Genomic DNA, 7567 nt, shown 5'->3' with positions numbered 1-7567 from the left:
GGGCGGCAAGAGTGGAACAAAACACTAGGCGAGAGGCCGAGCCTTCCACCCTTTACCAAATATATAGATGCATTAAGATAACATAGCAATATAATGATATCCCAACAAGTAAATAAAAGATGTTCCAACAAGGAACGGCCTCCAATCTTCACCTGCAACTAGCAACGCTATAAGAGGGGCTGAGCAAAGCGGTAACATAGCCAATCAATGGTTTGCTAGGACAAGGTGGGTTAGAGGTTTGACATGGCAATTGGGAGGATAACAAGCAAAAGGTAGGCATCGTAGCATTGGCATAGCAAGAGCGAGCAAACTAGCATGGCAAAGATAGTAGTGATTTCGAGGGTATGAGCATCTTGCCTGCACAGTTATTAGAGTTGACTGGATCCTCACAAGCAAACTCAACGGGCTCCTCGGTAGCGAACTCGTCTCCCGGCTCTACCCAACAAGACAAACAAGCACAAGGATACAATCAACCACGTGCAAGACCAAGCAATATGATGAAATGAAGATATGCTATGCGGGATGCGATGCGGGATGCAAAATGCAAGATATGACAGGAAATGCATGAACCTGGCCTCAACTTGGAATTCCAATAGTTCCACTGGAAAGAGGGGATGAAATCGCTTGAAAACGATATAAAGATCATTGGAATCGGAGTTACGGTTTGGAAATGGCAAGCGTTTTAAGATATGACACCGGTCTGCGATTTACAGCAAGTAGGCATCTAAATGCAACGAAATGAACATGCTACAGCCACCAAACATGACAAAAAAATACATGGCAGGGATGCACACAAGATGCTTAACAAAATACTAGCACTGAGCCACGGCCAATTCATCCATTATGAGGTCCAAACAAGCATGGCAAAAACGCAAATGCAAAACAGATTCCAGACTTAGTGAAATAAATACTAGTCTGAAATTTCAGATCACGAAGCCCTCTTCGGAGCAGCAAAACAACATGATACATGACCTGAATATGACAAGTAAGAACATGGCATGGAGATACTCAACAAGATTAACAAAAGTCCCAAAGTGACCAGGGGCCAAAAGGGATCACAAAATATATTAACGGGCACACGAACATAGCGAAAACACAATCAGTTTTCAGACTTAGTGAAAACTGAGACATGCTGAAATATAACTCACGAAGGCATGTAAACGAGCTCGATGCACTCACCATGGTGCAAGTCACAGCAAGGCAAGCATACATCCATTAAGAAGGCACAAAATAAAAGCTAGACATGGCAAGAACAATGGCATAGCATGCACGGATCAACTACAACAGCGCCGGCAAAATCGCAAACGAGTTGACGATCTGCCCAGATTCACCACGAAGCAAAAGTAGAGCTCGATTGACTCAAACTATGGTGCTCCATAATTGCAAACAAATACATGGATGGACAGAGCATAACATGATTAACAAAACTCCTTTACTGATCATCCTCAAAAGAGGCACGGATCACTAGGAAACAAGCTGAACATATGGCATCATGAACTAAAATATCCCAGACTTAGTGAAAACAACTAAGTCCCTGAAAACAGATTTACCGGGTGCCTCACTTTGCAAGCTTACACAAGTCACCACACACATCCTAAAAATGCATGGGTTGCACCTCTGGAAAGAAGACAAAATGCTTAACAAAACATATGAAGGACTCACAGGCATAGCATGCACACAATAATCATGGCAAAAATGACAAAAGTCTAAGATGAACTAGCAGATCTGACAATTAACTCACGAAGCCTCCTTCTAACAGAATTTTGGGCATCAAGAGGAACTCAAATGAAAATGATGCAATGTAATGAAATGATGTACTCGTCGAGGCAAAGATTTTGGTATATCATATGCCCAAATCGGAGCTACGGATGCAAAGTTACGGGCGGTCAAAGTATGCATAAAAAACTAGGGTTAGGGACGAAAGTCAACCGAGATATTTTTGGATCTAGATCCAGATCGCACGGGAACCGAGGCCGCCGGAGTTACTGTAGCTTGAGGTCGCCGGAAATGGAGATCTTCGCCGGGGGACTTGCCGGAGCTCGGGGACGGCGGCGCCGGCCGGTTGAGGGGGCGGCGGAGCCGGCCGGAGCGAGGCGGCGGCCGTGCGTGGCGGAGCGGCGAGGTTCGGCTCGGGCGGCGGCGCGAAGGCCCGCGGTGGCGCGGCGACGAACTCCAGTAGGGGCGCGGCGGCCCATGGCGGCGCCGGCCACCGGCGTCGGAGAAGGCGGCGGCGGATGAAGAAGGAGGCGGCGGGGAGGCTTCGGGCTCGCGGGGGCCCCTCCTGGGCCTCCCGGGCCGGGACGGCGGCGGTGCCCACGTGGCAAGGCGGGATTGGCGGCGGAGAAATGTCCGGCCGGGTCGGACGTGTCCGGCTCGGCGCGGAGATGTTTTTTTTAAACTAGGGTTGGACGGGGAAGAAGATCCGAAAATGGAGGGGGGCTATATATAGGCATAAGTAGAGCTAGGAGAGTCCAAATGAGGTGCGGTTTTCGGCCACGCGATCATGATCGAACGCTCTAGGACATGGAGCAGAGTTTGGTGGGTTTTGGGCCAAATTTGAGGGGTGTTGGGCTGCAACACACACGAGGCCTTTTCGGTCCCTCGGTTAACCGTTGGAGTATCAAACGAAGTCCAAATGATACGAAACTTGACAGGCGGTCCACCGGTAGTAAACCAAGGCCGCATGACAAGTCTCGATCCGATTCGGAAATGTTTAATCCCCACACACGAAAGAAAGGTAGAAATGGCCACCGGAGGAGAACGAAGCGCCGGAATGCAAAACGGACAACGGGGAAAATGCTCGAATGCATGAGATGAACATGTATGCAAATGCAATGCACATGATGACATGATATGAGATGCATGAAAACGAAAACAACATACGGAGACAAAGACCCGAACCCGAGAAATAAATATAACTTAACGCCGGAAACGGCAAGAGTTGGATACAAATTTGGAAAGTCGTATCTGGGGCGTTACAGGAAGATGGCCTTCAAGTGTTTGGCATGGACCTCATGGAGGACCTCGTGAAAGACTAGGACCCCATCCAAGATATATTGCCCTTGGATGAAGGCTGACTGGTCAGGATGTGTAATGCGGTTGGCCAAAGGAGCCAACCTAATGGTGAACCCCTTTGCCAGGATGCAAAAGATCACATTGATCATCGTGATCGGCCGGAACTGACGGATGTCCGAGGCGCCGGGAACCTTGGGGATCAGGGAGATGATCCCAAAGTTGAGCCGGCAGAGGTCGATGGAGCCGACGTAAAATTCCTGAAAGAGGGCCATCACCTCTCACTTGATGGTGGGCCAGAAGACCTGGAATAATTTCACTGGTACGCCATCCGGACCCGACGCGTAGGTCGGATTCATGCTGCTAATGGCAGTTCAAACCTCCTCCTCCGAGAACGGGGCCGTGAGGGCAGCATTTTCCGCGACAGAGACGCACTGGGGGCCCATCCAGAAATCCGTAGCGAGCGCTAGACCTCCCCGAGGGGAGGAAGAGAAGAGAGCTTTGTAGAACCCATCTACATGCGCCCGAATCTCGGTCGGGCTCTAAAGAAGGGCCTCCCCATCCCAAAGCAAGGGGATAGTGTTACCCATCTACGGCCATTAGCGATGGCCTGGAAGTAAGCCGTATTGACGTCTCCCTTGAGTACCCACTTTTGGTCCCGCGGAGCCGCCAATACGCCTCCTCATCAGTGTAAATGACCGTGAGTTGGTCCTCCAGATCATAACGCAGCAGCCACTCATCAAGGGAAAGACCAGCCGTGTCCGCCCACAGGTCCAAGGCCTGAATGGAGTTGACAATGGTCTTCTTGCGTCCCTGTAAGTCACGACCAAGGTTCCCGCCCCACCCCTTCATGAACTGTCTAGAGTGCTTGGCGCAAAAGTGCCACTCATCGACAACCGAGAGAGACCAGTGGGGGGAGAGGCGGGCCTCCATCTACCGGTCGCGAACAGCTTCAATGAACCCATTCTGGTTGAGCCAGAATGTTTCGAAGCGGAATCTAGGAGAAGGGGAGGATGCTCATTCTCTAAGGAGAGAAGGAGGGGGACATGGTCCGAGCCAATAAGGGTGATGGCCTGGAGGGAGGTCAAGGGGCACCGAAGCTCCCAATCCGGCGAGACCAGGACCCGTTCAAGGATGAAGCGGGTTGGATTGGCCCGTCGGTTGGTCCAAGTGAACCGGGCACCCACTCTATCTAGCTCCCTGAGGCCTAGCCTGGCAATGCAATCATTGAACATCTACATCCTAGGGAGGTTGATCAGGTCGTTGCTCTTATCCTCCGCGAAGCGGAGGATGTTGAAGTCCCCACCTACCACAACTGGGAGTTGGGCCGCGGATACCTTCATCGCAAGCTCGTCGAGGAAGGATGCTAATCGTCCATGGTCATAAACTATTATGATCTCCCACTTGAAGTTGATCGCCCGCTCAAAGAGTTCCATGCCGACAAAGAACTCGCCCCGGTCAATGCTACCTACTTAGAAAGTGGCGTCCTTCACACCTAGAAGGATGCCACCCGAGTGCTCGGCGATCCCACTAGAAGGGAGCCAATGCTAGGTGAACAGGTGGGTGCTCAAGCGCTCGAGCTCCGACAAGGAAAACTCTGTGCGCATGGTTTCTTGGATGGCTACGATGTCAATGTGCTCGTCACATATATACTCTATTAGATGGCGGCAGCCATCTTGGCCAAAGCCGCGGATGTTCCAAAACAGTGTCCGCATCAAGGAGCCATCAGGGGGCTGCTTGACCCCAGGACATGGGAGGCGCTTTGACCACGGAGGGCGGCGACGCGGGAGCGGGTGCGGTCGTGGATCTCTGCAACCTCGGTCGAAGGGGGAACCCGTCCCCGAGGTGTCGAGTCCACCGGGCCAGTTATGCGAACGTGAGCCTTAGCCAGCCGCCCCTCTAAGATTTCTCGGGTGCGGATTGCCTGGAGCTGGACTAGCGGGGGAGCGACTGAAGGAAATATGCCCTAGAGGAAATAATAAAGTTATTATTTATTTCCTCATTTCATGATAAATGTTTATTATTCATGCAAGAATTATATTAACCGAAAACATAATACATGTGTGAATACATAGACAAACATAGTGTCACTAATATGCCTCTACTAGACTAGCTCGTTAATCAAAGATGGTTAAGTTTCCTAACCATAGACATGAGTTGTCATTTGATTAACGGGATCACATAATTAGGAGAATGATGTGATTGACTTGACCCATTCCGTTAGCTTAGCACTTGATCGTTTAGTTTGTTGCTATTGCTTTCTTCATGACTTATACATGTTCCAATGACTATCAGATTATGCAACTCCCGTTTACCGGAGGAACACTTTGTGTGCTACCAAACGTCACAACGTAACTGGGTGATTATAAAGGTGCTCTACAGGTGTCTCCGAAGGTACTTGTTGGGTTGGCATATTTCGAGATTAGGATTTGTCACTCCGATTGTCGGAGAGGTATCTTTGGGCCCACTCGGTAATACACATCACTTAAGCCTTGCAAGCATTGAAACTAATGAGTTATTTGCGGGATGATGTATTACGGAACGAGTAAAGAGACTTGCCGGTAACGAGATTGAACTAGGTATTGAGATACCGACGATCGAATCTCGGGCAAGTAACATACCGATGACAAAGGGAACAACGTATGTTGTTATGCGGTTTGACCAATAAAGATCTTCATAGAATATGTAGGAGCCAATATGAGCATCCAGGTTCCGTTATTGGTTATTGACCGGAGACGTGTCTCGGTCATGTCTACATAGTTCTCGAACCCGTAGGGTCCGCACGCTTAAAGTTCGATGACAGTTATATTATGAGTTTATGTGTTTTGATGTACCGAAGGTAGTTCAGAGTCCCGTATGTGATCACGGACATGACGAGGAGTCTCGAAATGGTCGAGACATGAAGATTGATATATTGGACGACTATATTTGGACACCGAAATGGTTCCGGGGGTTATCGGATATATACCGGAGTACCGGGGGGTTACCGGAACCCCCGGGAGGTTATTGGGCCTCATGGGCCCAATTGGTGGAAGAGAGGCGGCCAAGGGGAAGCCACGCACCCCTCCCCTCCCAAGTCCGAATTGGACAAGGAGGGGGGGTGGCGCCCCCTTTCCTTTCTTCCTCTTTCTCCTTCCCTCTCCTCTCCTACTCCAACATGGAAGGGGGATTCCTACTCCGGTGAGAGTAGGACTCCTCATGGGGCGCGCTAAGGGTGGCCGACCCCCTCCCCCTCCTCTACTCCTTTATATATGGGGAGGGAGGCACCCCCTAGAGACACAACAATTGATCCCTTGGATCTCTTAGCCGTGTGCGGCGCCCCCCTCCACCATAATCTAACTCGGTCATATCGTAGTGGTTGTTAGGCGAAGCCCTGCGTCAGTAGAACATCATCATCGTCACCACACCGTCGTGCTGACGGAACTGTCCCTCAAAGCTCGGCTGGATCAGAGTTCGAGGGACGTCATCGAGTTGAACGTGTGCAGAACTCGGAGGTGCCGTGCGTTCGGTACTTGATCGGTCGGATCGTGAAGACGTACGACTACATCAACCGTGTTGTGCTAACGCTTCCGCTTTCGGTCTACGAGGGTACATGGACACACTCTCCCCTCTCGTTGTTATGCATCACCATGATCTTGCATGTGCGTAGGATTTTTTTGAAATTACTATGTTCCCCAACAGTGGTATCAGAACCTGGTTTTATGCGTTGATGTTATATGCACGAGTAGAACACAAGTGAATTGTGGGCGATACAAGTCATACTGCTTACCAGCATGTCATACTTTGGTTCGGCGGTATTGTTGAATGAAGCGGCCTGGACAGACATTACGCGTACGCTTACGCGAGACTGGTTCTACAGACGTGCTTTGCACACAGGTGGCTGGCGGGTGCCAGTTTCTCCAACTTTAGTTGAATCGAGTGTGGCTATGCCCGGTCCTTGAGAAGGTTAAAACAACACTAACTTGACGAACTATCGTTGTGGTTTTGATGCGTAGGTAAGAACGATTCTTGCTCAGCCCGTAGTAGCCACGTAAAACTTGCAACAACAAAGTAGAGGACGTCTAACTTGTTTTTGCAGGGCATATTGTGATGTGATATGGTCAACACATGATGCTATATTTTATTATATGAGATGATCATGTTTTGTAACCGAGTTATCGGCAACTGGCAGGAGCCATATAGTTGTCGCTTTATTGTATGCAATGCAATCGCCCTGTAATTGCTTTACTTTATCACTAAGCGGTAGCGATAGTCGTAGAAGCAATAGTTGGCAAGACGACAACGATGCTACGATGGAGATCAAGGTGTCGCGCCGGTGACGATGGTGATCATGACGGTGCTTCGGAGATGGAGATCACAAGCACAAGATGATGATGGCCATATCATATCACTTATATTGATTGCATGTGATGTTTATCTTTTATGCATCTTATTTTGCTTTGATTGACGGTAGCATTATAAGATGATCTCTCACTAAATTTTAAGATAAAAGTGTTCTCCTTGAGTATGCACCGTTGCCAAAGTTCGTCGTGCCCAGACACCACGTGATGATCGG

The sequence above is a fragment of the Triticum urartu genome, chromosome 3A (genome assembly GCF_056163025.1).
Source record: "Triticum urartu cultivar PI428250 chromosome 3A, HENAU_Tu73, whole genome shotgun sequence".
NCBI classification, from domain to species: domain Eukaryota; kingdom Viridiplantae; phylum Streptophyta; class Magnoliopsida; order Poales; family Poaceae; genus Triticum; species Triticum urartu.
The sequence above is the reverse complement of the archived record's forward strand: the minus strand, read 5'-3'. Positions refer to the sequence as shown.